This window comes from Lepidothrix coronata, unplaced genomic scaffold (assembly GCF_001604755.1).
Source record: "Lepidothrix coronata isolate B3197 unplaced genomic scaffold, Lepidothrix_coronata-1.0 Scaffold187, whole genome shotgun sequence".
In the NCBI taxonomy this organism is placed as follows: Eukaryota; Metazoa; Chordata; class Aves; order Passeriformes; family Pipridae; genus Lepidothrix; species Lepidothrix coronata.
In genome coordinates, this window is record NW_016690367.1 from 1,197,603 (window position 1) to 1,208,030 (window position 10,428).

The 10,428-nt window shown below is 50.8% G+C and overlaps 1 protein-coding gene and 1 long non-coding RNA gene across 29 annotated transcripts in view; one reads left to right on the top strand and one right to left on the bottom strand.

Moving 5' to 3' along the window:
- The window catches only part of EPB41 (erythrocyte membrane protein band 4.1), an 88,034-nt gene continuing 77,606 nt past the window's right edge, over positions 1–10,428 (top strand). For 7 of the 28 annotated variants that reach the window (XM_017831007.1, XM_017831009.1, XM_017831010.1 and 4 more), the window contains exon 1: positions 522–595. The gene's annotated coding sequence lies outside the window, so the exon portion shown is untranslated. Of the gene's footprint in view, positions 240–501; positions 596–10,428 lie in introns of those variants that run through there. The other 21 variants (XM_017831020.1, XM_017831021.1, XM_017831022.1 and 18 more) reach the window with 10 other exon arrangements.
- On the bottom strand, positions 3,625–10,428 carry LOC108505244. Its single transcript, XR_001877432.1, has 3 exons — positions 10,323–10,428; positions 5,375–10,016; positions 3,625–4,121 (listed from the first exon to the last, which is right to left on the bottom strand). It is a non-coding gene; the product is annotated as an uncharacterized LOC108505244 (long non-coding RNA).

Below are 10,428 nucleotides of genomic sequence, written 5' to 3' on the forward strand. Positions count from 1 at the left end.
TGTAAGGCCAGAGGACTGGACGGGCGCAGAAGTGCTCAGGGCCAGTGCGGAACCCTCACGGAGCTCGCTGCTCCTCCAGCCCGGCTCTGCCCGGCCCTCGGCAGTGCCCTGTGCCCCGGCTCGGGGGGCTCTACTCCCTGGAGTCCGTACTCCCCGGAGTCTGTACTCCCCCGAGTCCGTACTCACTGCAGGCTGGCAGGCACGGGCTGCGTCACCACCCGCCGTATTATCAGCGTTAGGTAATGCCGGGCTGATGTTTTTGGGGCTTTTTTTTTTTTTTTATCCCTTCCCCACTCGGTGTTTACTTTTCTAAGAAGTGGCTGAACGTGAACGTCCGGTTCCACCTTCAGTCCTGGGGAGAGTCAGACGCTGAAGTTCGCTGGGTTGTTGCCGGGCTCATGTGGATACAAGTGTGAGCACTCGACTTTGTGGCTCCAGGGGGATGTGGGGCTGGTGGGTGAGGGTGGGGGGCTTTCGTGTTTGGCTGAAACTGCTTATTAACCAGTGTCTCTTCTCCCTTCTCTTCAATATCTGCTGCCCCGTGATGGATTTTGGTGCCTCGCCTGCGTGGTTGGCCTGGCTGTCTCATCTCTGGGTAAGTACCTGCTTTGTCAGATGGAAATGCCTGAATTTTAAATTTTAAGTTGCTTGGACTTAAATAATGAACTGACCTGTTTATTCTGTCTTAAACTCTGGAGCGTTGGTTGTTATCAAACAGCAGGATTTATCGTGTGTGTTTGTGTGTGTGTGTGTGTGTGTGAAGATTTTGGATATTGAAAAGCACTTCCTTGGCCTGGAAATTGTTGTGTTTTATAATATGAAGAAGCCCCCAGTGGGAGTTTTTATTGCCAGCCTGGGCTGTGGAGCACTGACCTGGGGATAAAAGCTCACTAAGTGCCAGCAAGTGAGCAAATGGAAGTGAAAATGTTTTTAGGAGTGGAAGGCAATGGCCCCTGTTCCTCCCCAGACGCCTCCTGCCAGCTGTTGGTGGCAGGTCAGTGCTGTGGTTGTGTAAGGGGCTCTCTGAGGGCACTGGGCCACCTTCCCCTTTGCAATCCTGCAGATATTTGGGGCTTTGCAGGGCAGGGAGAGGAGCCTGAGGCCCTTCTGGCAGGAGAGGAGGGGAAATGCATGTCGAGTTTGGAGAAGTGCACCAGGCACTGATGTTTTCAGTTTGTGTTCAAGGAGATCCTGCTTTGCATGGGGGAAAAATCGCCCTGATGGGGTGGATTCTGGTGGTTTCCCTGCAGGGGTTTGGTGTCTGCTCTGAACCTGTGAGGTGCACTTTGTGTGTTAAAGCCTCTCAGGATAAGGTGTGTGTGCTCAGGGTGGAGGGAGGAAGGGGTATCTGCTTGGTGGAGCTGTTTCTCTGGATTCACTGGTGCCTTTGCATCGAGGTTGTGATCTCTGGAAACTTCAGAAGTTTCAAATTTACTTTCTTTTTCTAAAATTCAGAGTGTCCTGCTGTACATCACCTTCCCTCCCCAGTAACATCCTCTCCTCTCCTAGTAATGGAAAGGACTGAGCATATTTAGAGCAGCTCTGCTCCGTGCCTGAGCATTCCATGTGCTGCCGGTCACTGATGAAAGACTTGAAGGGAAAGCAGAGGAAGCTGCTGGGAACAGATTGCTTTATTCTTAAACTCAACATCATTATACGATGCCTCACGGGGGGGGCAGGAGAGATGAATCAAAACCAAGCACAAACCTGTTGTTCCTACCCAGAGCTGAGTGCAGGACTATATTTGGAAGCTGTGCTGCTGCCTCCTGATCTGAATGAGCTGCTCTTTGCTGCCACATCTCTAAAAGCAGGATTGTTAATTAACTAGAGGACCTGCCTTGATCAGAGGTGCTGAGCCCCAACCCCATCAAACACCCAGCAGTCATCTGAAAGCAGAATAAAACTCCTCTGCTCGGAAGGTCCTGCGAGCTCTGATGTGGAGCAAAGCACTTGTGTGAGAGTCAGGGTGGGTCAGTGAGAGGCAAACCTGTCCCAGCACAGTGGCTGTAGCTGTGCCAGCGTGGTCTGGAGCAGGTTTTCATCCTCGATGCCTGAGCAGACCCCCAGGACAGTGGCCCATCTGTTTATGGCTGTGTGACAAGTCTCTGGTCACGGGTGAATTTCTTCCTTGGGGAACGCTTATAACCTGAACAATCCCTGGTTTGCTCTCCCCAGAGCAGTCTCACTGTGACTTTTGTTGTCTTCCAAATGCCACACAGAGGGCAGAGAGCTGCATTTCAATGGTCCTCCTTGTTACAGGCTTTGGGGGTTTTGACCCTGCTATGAGATGAGATTTGCTGCTTGCTGAAGGCCTGGTGTGAATCTTGGTCAGAGAACCAGAAAGCCAAGTGGTACCTTGTTAGTGGTGACAAAGATCAAGGTGGTGTGGTACAGTTTCACTGGCTCAGGGACAGTCCTGACCTTCACCCAGCAGCAAAAACAGCAGGCTCAGATTGCTTCTCCATCTTTAAGCCTGGCTTATCTCATAGGTAAACATAAAATGCATAGGAGCTGTAGTAACAGAATCTCTCCTCCTGACCTGATAAGTGTTGGGCATCAGTCCTGAGAGTACCACACCAGCAGCTTCCCCCAAGGGAAGCTGTGAGTAGCTGCAGGGCAGCAACCTCGAAGGAAAATGCTGAAGATGCAGGAAGAGCCTCTGTTGGGGGTTTTGCTCTTGACCTTCAAGCTGAGGTTCACATATGTTGCCATTATTTAAAGCCTGTCAAGAAATCCAAGCCTGTCTGTGGTGGTAAGTGCAGTGTGCCCATTCATGGGCTGTGGCTGGGATATGTCTTTCCATACATTGGCACTGGTGACTGGGAGACACGTGTTAGGATCTTAAAGTTCACCTGTACACGAAATTGTTTCTTTCTATCCTATAACTCCTGTGTCACCTGGAGAATGGCACTGCTTCATGGAGCCCTTGAGCAGCTTGTTGTGTTGTGAACTTGGGTCTCCCCTTAATTCTTGTTTACACATAACTCAGGGAGGAAGAACAAATGAGATCTCCTGCTTTTGCACCTCTCAGTGAGATTTTCTGCTTCGACCTCTCCCGATGGTCAGCAGCAGCTGAACATGAGCCCAGGTGGCCAAGGAGGCCAAGGGCACCTGGCTTGTACCAGCCATGGTGTGGCCACAGGACCAGAGCAGTGACTGTCCCCCTGTGCTGGGCACTGCTGAGGCCAAACCGTGAAACCTGGGGGCAGTTCTGGGCCCCTCATGAGAAGGAAGACATTGAGGGGCTGGAGCGTGTCCAGGGAAGGGAATGGAGCTGGGGAAGGGGCTGGAGCAGCTGAGGGAGCTGGGGGGGCTCAGCCTGGAGGAAAGGAGGCTCAGGGGGGACCTTCTGGCTCTGCAACTCCCTGACAGGAGGGGGGAGCCGGCGGGGGGGTGTCGGGCTCTGCTCCCAGGGAAGAAGGGATGGGACAAGTGGAAATGGCCTCAAGTTGTGCCAGGGGGGGTTCAAGTTGGATACTGGGAAAATTTTTCATGGAAAGGGATGTCCAGCCCTGGCACAGCTGCCCAGGGCAGTGGTGGAGTCCCCACCCCTGGAGGGATTTAAAAGCCATGTGGATGTGGCACTTGGGGACATGGGTTCCTGGTGGCCTTGGCAGTGCTGGGGGAATGGTTGGACTCCGTGATCTTGGAGGGCTTTTCCAACCTAAATGAGTCTATAGAAATGTGGCAGCAGGGTGTCCCTTTCACTTGTCCCACCCCCTCAGAAGAGACCATCAGACTCCCAATGCGGTGTCAAGTTCTAGGGCCGGCTTAGCTCAGTGTTTTCACTTTGTTGCTTTGTAAGGCAGTGAAACAGTTCTCATTGTGGGGTTCAGAATGGCGGTGCTGCCCTCGGAATTACCATCTAATTAAATGAAAGCAGAAACCCCAAAGCAAGTGAGCTTTCTATTGCATAAGAAAGGCTGTTTTAGTTGACCTAAAAACCGACATTGAAAACCAGCCCAAACAGAGATGCTTTCCCTCCCAGCTCCGTGGGCACTGCGGAGCGGTTGCTACTGTTCTTGGAGAGCCATTCATGCCGTGGCAGCTGCGAGCCCGCTTCAAAACAGTTACTCCTTTGAGACTTGCTTCCCTTTTGCTTGATGGTTGGAGAAACCCTGCTGTGGAGACAAATAATTAGAAATAAAAGATGGCAGCTTAATGATTATTAGCTTTTTTTCTGACGCAGTCTGCGCAGAGTGCAGGGTAAGATCAGCATCTCCAAGCTGCTGCTGCATCTCCTGCTCCAAGGATTTACTGTTGTGCAGCCTCAGTGGACCTGCAGAACCCCCTAAACTAACAGAGTTATTATTTATTTTGGTAACAGACCTTTTTCAGAGTCTTGGCAATTAGCTGTGACAATGGCAGCAGGACTCCTGCCCTTGCCTTCCCATTGCTCCATCCATACCCACAGCTCTCCTTGGCAACTTCTCGTTCCCCTTGCCCTCCTCCAGTACTTGGATTCTGTCTATAAATATGAACCACTTCAGGATTTCTTTATAGAATAGGACAGAAAGATAAAGAAATAAATAAAGCTAAAAATGCCTTATTTTTTGCTCCAGAAAAACCAGCAGCAATGGGATGCTATCCTCTGGGATTTTGTCCTATTGATATTAATCTTTTTGAAGCTGGTATCCATGACTGCCAGTTTCAAAGGTTAATATGCTGCATTTCAAGCAAGCTGAGGTCTTTTTCTTCTTCTTTTTTTTTTTTTTTTATTTTTTGATTTGGAAATGTGCACCAGTTAATCACTGTGCACCTGCAGAAATGCCTCTGGGCAGACTGGCACAGACTCTGGGCTGTGTCTGTAAGGTTTTGGGATCATCCCTAGGCAGGACTTGGGGTGACAAGTCTGATCCAGTTGAGTAGCTCAAGACAAACCCTGCAAGGTCCAAAGAGGGGTCAGTCAGGGGAGGCAGAGCTGAAGAAGGTGGTTCAGAGCTTCAGCTCATATTTGTGGAAGAAATAAGGGAGCTCTGCTTAAAAGTTGTATTTGGGTCAAGTTTTAATTAAATAAGTGTTAGGTCTTGCCAGGTGTCCCTTGCTGATGTGCAGGTCTAGCCCTCAATAACAAACTGCTGTCTGTTGACTAATGCTGGGTCCATGGCTTGGGTGAATTTGGATTACATGGGATGTGTTAGTGCAAACCCAGGGGCTCTCTGCCAAGTGTCTACTTCTGACTTACTGCTAGGTACACACTGGTCCTAAATAAACCCTGATCTAGAAAATGCCCTTCCCTAAACCAGAGAGCTCTGAGTATTTTGAAGCCAAGGGATGCACTGTGCCCATACAACAGCACAACAATATGGAGTCAAATCTCCTTCGCTGAACTGGTGCCTTTCTGGGGAGAAGCTGCTGTTCAAAACTCACCCACCTGGTGTTATTTCAGTAGTCCAGAGCCTCTCCTGGCTGCAGTTTGACTCCTCGTCCATGCGAGGAGCAAATCAGCCTCGACATGGTCTGTCTGTGGTGTGGCTCAGCTGCCTCCCTGCCGAATGCTGGTCCCTAGGTGGCACTCACTGTCATTTTTGGGTTCATTTCAACAAAGGCTGCATAGCCGAGCTTGTCCCCCGCCGAAGGGACAGCTGCCTCTCTGGCCAGCCTGCCTGGTCCTGCTTGGTTTAGGAAGCTGGTGCAAGGGCTTCAACTTCCTCCCGCTGCCCAAACACAGGGAATTCCCACAGCATCTCCTGGAATTCCTTAATGAGGGGGAGGCAGTCAAGCCCTCTCCTCTGGTTTTAGTTGTGTCATCTTTTCACTGAGACAGCAGGGGATGAAATCCTAGTAAGTTAATGGAAGCAGGGTGAGCTTTCAAGGTGGTGGAGGTCGGTGTGCTGTGGGACAGGCTGTGGCTTCTGCAGTGACTCTTTCCGTGGTTCAGTCCATTCCTGGGGTTGTTTCTGGAGCTCAGGCTTGTGCCACACTGATTCTGCCTTTCCCTGAGCCTGCACTACCTGCATTCACAGCATCACCTGTCATTTATTCTCCAGGATTTTTTAAGCACTTTCTCGATCCGTTAGGTGCAGCCACTTGCACGTTTGACACTTCCTCCCCATACTTGAGAGGAAAAGTATTTCTCTGTCAGTGCAGAAATATCCTCCATGTGAACACTGGCTCCTGCAGGCTGCAGCTGACCTCCCCCTCTAATCTACAGTGGTGCATCTTGGCAGAAATGTGCTTTACACGCTGACTCTAAGCCCTGGAACAAAGCTGACTTTCCAGGGAGCTGTTCTTCCCTGCACTGGCACACAGCCTGCAGAGAGCTGAAGCTCCTCTTCATCTGCTTTATTCCTCTTTCTCCTTGGAGCTCGTCTGCTGTGCTGCAAGACACTGACTCAAGTGAACATCAACTTCAGGCAAACTGGTGAAACCCACAGTGGGAGCTTTTTGCATCAATTTACCAGATTTCGGGTGGGATGGGAATTCCTGGGTGTGCAGACTTAGTTCCCTGCCACACCCTCTGCTTTCCCCATCTCCCCAAAAGGGATCCCCGTCAGCCAGCCCAGTACCAAAAAGACCTAATGGCCCAAAAAATGGATTCTTCTGCCCGCAGGGGAGGATGCAGAGTTTTAGTTTAGCATCAGTGGCCTTCAAAGGACACAAATTACAGCCAACAAAGGAAAACTCTCCAGTAGAAAACCGCACTGAAAAGGATGGAAAAGGCAGCTTGGATTTAGCAAAACTTGAGGCAGACTGCCCTGATGCCAAGTGTGATTCCAATGCCCAAATCACTCATTCTCTTTAACTACGGAGGGTGCTGCTTGGCTCTTTATTTTAAACTCCTCAACAATGAATTGATTCTTGGTTTTGGAGAGTGTTGTATTGGGCTGGACTAGATTTAATCTTTGGTTAAGAGTTGATACAGAGCCAGGTGAGTGTGGATGTTGCAGGTTGCCTTCACTGTGCAAACACATGTTGTAGCAAAGCAGTGCAGAGTGTTCTAGTCCTTTGTGAAAACTCCATGAGTTTGCAGTTCAGAGGTGTTTTCAGGAGTGAATTCTGTGCTGGAGAGAGGGGTGGACACAGGAGAAATGCAGCATTAGCTGAGGCATCCCTTCCTTCTAGGTGAATCATTTACCTGGAATATCTTAGTTCTAGATTACTGTGTTACAGGGACACAAAGCTTGAGAAGTCCAAGGGCAGTTTCCTTTCCTCCTCATCCTGGCCTTCTGCTCCCGGCCAGATCAGCACTGCTGACGGTGACAGCAAAACTGGGAAGAGGAGCCAGGGGCAGAGGGCCAGGAGCTGGCAAAACTGAGCCACCTGCTCTCCTCCCACCTTGTTTGCTCTTGTGAAATGGCTGCTGCTGCGCTGGGGACTGTCACTTGTGTGCAAAGTGCGTGAACGTGGCACAGGAACGGAGTGTGCCTGTTGTGTGTTCACATACGTGTGCATCATTGTGTGTTCACATACGTGTGCATCATACAGCCCCAGCCAGCTCATGGGGAGCAGGAGTGGATAAAGGGTTCGGCTGACCAGCTTAATTCCTTTGTTTTCCTGGAATTTGGCATAATCCCGAGTATTCCTCTTCACCTTAAATCCTGCTTGCTCTGGGGGAGGGAGCACCGTGATGCACAGTTGCTTTGTTTAGACTGGGAATTCCTCGCTGGAGAAGCGAGGAGAGCTCTGTGCCTTTGATTGCTGTGCCAGTAATGCCCCTGGCACGGTGTTCCCTGGCACTGGTGTAAACTGGGAGCCCTGCTTTACAACAAATCCTACCAGTAGGGCATCCTGCGGCACCTGCAGAGCGCTGGATCACCTCTCAGAGGATTTGTTCTGTCAAGAACTTACTTGGGCTCGATTTAATCTACTGTCTGGATGCTCTTAGGATGCTCCAGTGTGTCCTGCTGAGCTGCTTGTGAGTGCCTGCACATGAAGCAGGCAGAGGGCAGGGTTTGGCATCGTCCTCCCTGACCCAGTTGACTCGCACTGACCGAATCCATCAGGATCTGAGCGCTCCCAGTGGCCTTTCAGCTTGCAAGGACCGACCTCTGCCTCAGCGACCCCAAACACGTGCCTAAAATGAATGTAATTCCTCTCCTTATTCCCATATCCAGCAGCTGAATACCACGAAATCCTGATTTACTAAAATAATTCCCAGTCTCTAAATGACTCCTGTAAAGCAACTTAAACCAGCTGTAACGGGGAGAGTTCTTTAAATATTTGCAATCCAGGCTTGGCATGGGGCAAACTGTTCTTATAGGGAAGAATTTAAGACATTTCCATTACTTCCTATGGGATTTCAGAGGTCAGTTTGGGGCTGTGTAGGAGGGAAAAGGTTAGAAGCTAAGTCAGTGGCTTACAGAAGTGTGGTGGTGATGGGTGTATTTCCCTGTGCACAATAATGGTGGTTTTGGGTTTTTTTCCCTCCTTTTTATCCTTATTTTCTGCTTCCTACAAAAGGAGCTTTGGCTTAAATCCCTCTGCCCCAACAGAGCATTTTCCAGGCGCTGTCAAGGCACAGACCAAGTTCCTCTTTTCATACCTGATAGCCCAACTTTTTAGTTTCTCTTTCTTTAGCTTTGAAGCTCCTCCTTCCACTCGAGCTCTCAGCCATGTGTTTGGGGCCTGGAGAGGTGACAGCAGCATCCTTTGCCCTCGTGCACAGCGTGTCTGCAGCTTGCACTAGTGTTGCTCCCTGTGGATAAATGCTTCACCTGGGAAATAATGGCTCAGAATGCTGCTGCTCTCTGGTCTCAGCTGCTGGCAGATGGAGTTGGGGATCATCTGGTGATCCCAGTGCAGTGGATGATGTGCTGTGTGGTGTTAAATCACTGCTTTGATGCAAAGTTTTTGTTGCCCTGGTCTCTCCTCCACTTAATCTGCAACCAGTTGACGATGAAGTGATGTGGGTTTGTTTGCTTGTTTTTTCTTAATTGCAAGAAGTTGCTGCCATCCAAAAATTGTGTTTTCTTGGCTGGGTGGTTTTCTCCTCCAAGCCCTTCGGGCTCGTGTTTCTCATCTGTTTTCAGCCCACCCCTGGGTGAGCAGCAGCAGTTGTGGTGGGTCAGCACCAAACATCAGAGGCTCCTCCTGTGCACAGCCCAGGCTATTAAAATGTGTTAATTTATTGCTGTGGGGAGTGAAGTCAGCTTCAGGGCACGTTTCAAGGGAACTGCCTCTCCCCAGTGTAGGAGCAGCGGCTTGCAGCCGCCAGACCTTTCCCAGCTTGTGTCTTTTAATCAGATGTGCTCAGCTGGGTCCAAGGAAACCACCAGATAGTCCAGATTTGAGGCGAAAATACCTGTCTTCCCTCTCATTTAAGGAGCTTTTTCCAAGCAGGTTCAACACTGAGGCAAAGGGGAGCTGCCCCATTCTTTTTGAGTTGAGTGTCCTAGACATATAAAGGGGTAAACAGCTGCAAGGAGCATGTCAATTTTTCAGAAAATTGAGGGGTTTTAGCTCCCATTTAGCACAAGTGCCCTCAGTGTGAGTGGTCCTTGCTAGGTCAGTACCAGTGAGGGCTCAGCATGAGGATGGAGCTGTCCCAACCAGGGTGTGCATCAGCCCGGGGTATTATCTGCTGATGAAGAGGCAGGGCGGTTGCTCTTAATCCAAGCAGAATAATGTGCCTGAGAGCTTAATTCTCTTCGGGAAACAAACAGAGATGCCTCGGTGCCAAGCGTCCTTTGGGACTGTGCAAATGTTTGAGGGGGGTTTGGCCCCCCGAGCTGGGCAGGCTGGGCAGGCTGGGCAGGCTGGCAGCAGCTTTGTTGGAGCCTGCGGGAGCGCTGATGGTGCTGGGCAGCGTTTTGCTCTGATGTACGTAGCAGGGAGAGCTGGACAGCTCTGGCTGAGAAAAATAACCGATTATAATTTGGCTGTGGGTGGGGAAAAGCCAGTCCTCGCCATAGGTGCGGGATTGCAGAGCAGGGACAGGTCTGGCTCCTCGGCCGGGCTGTGCTGGGCTCCTGGGGGGGATTTCTTGTTGACCAAGTGCTCCCCATTTCAATTATCGCTTTTTTTTTTTTTGGCTCGCCATCCACGGACTGAGGCAGTACCTGAATGGCCTTATGCTTAAAAAAAAAAAAAAGAAAGGATTAAAGAATATAGTAATAGCCTAAAGAACACCCCAACGCCCCCGCTCATTTCTTCATCCCTCCCACCTCCTTCATCCCGCCCCCCCTTCGTTCATCTCCCCCGGGTCTCCCTGCAGAGCTGGGCTACAACTTTCTCTGGGAGACAGCGAACTGTATTTAAAATCTAGGTCAGGGAGGGAGGGGGAGTGGTACCGGCGGGCAGGGCCCCTCCTTGCCCCGTTCCTACCGGTGCCGTGCGGCGCCAAACCATCGCCCCCCCCCCCACCTCCACCATCGGTTTACCGCGGGAGGGGTGTTGTCGGCATCATTTCGGCCTCCCCTCGCAGGGGTGCGTTTGTGGCGGGGCTGAGCGAGGCGGGACCGGGCGGTCCCTCAGGGCCGCCCGCGG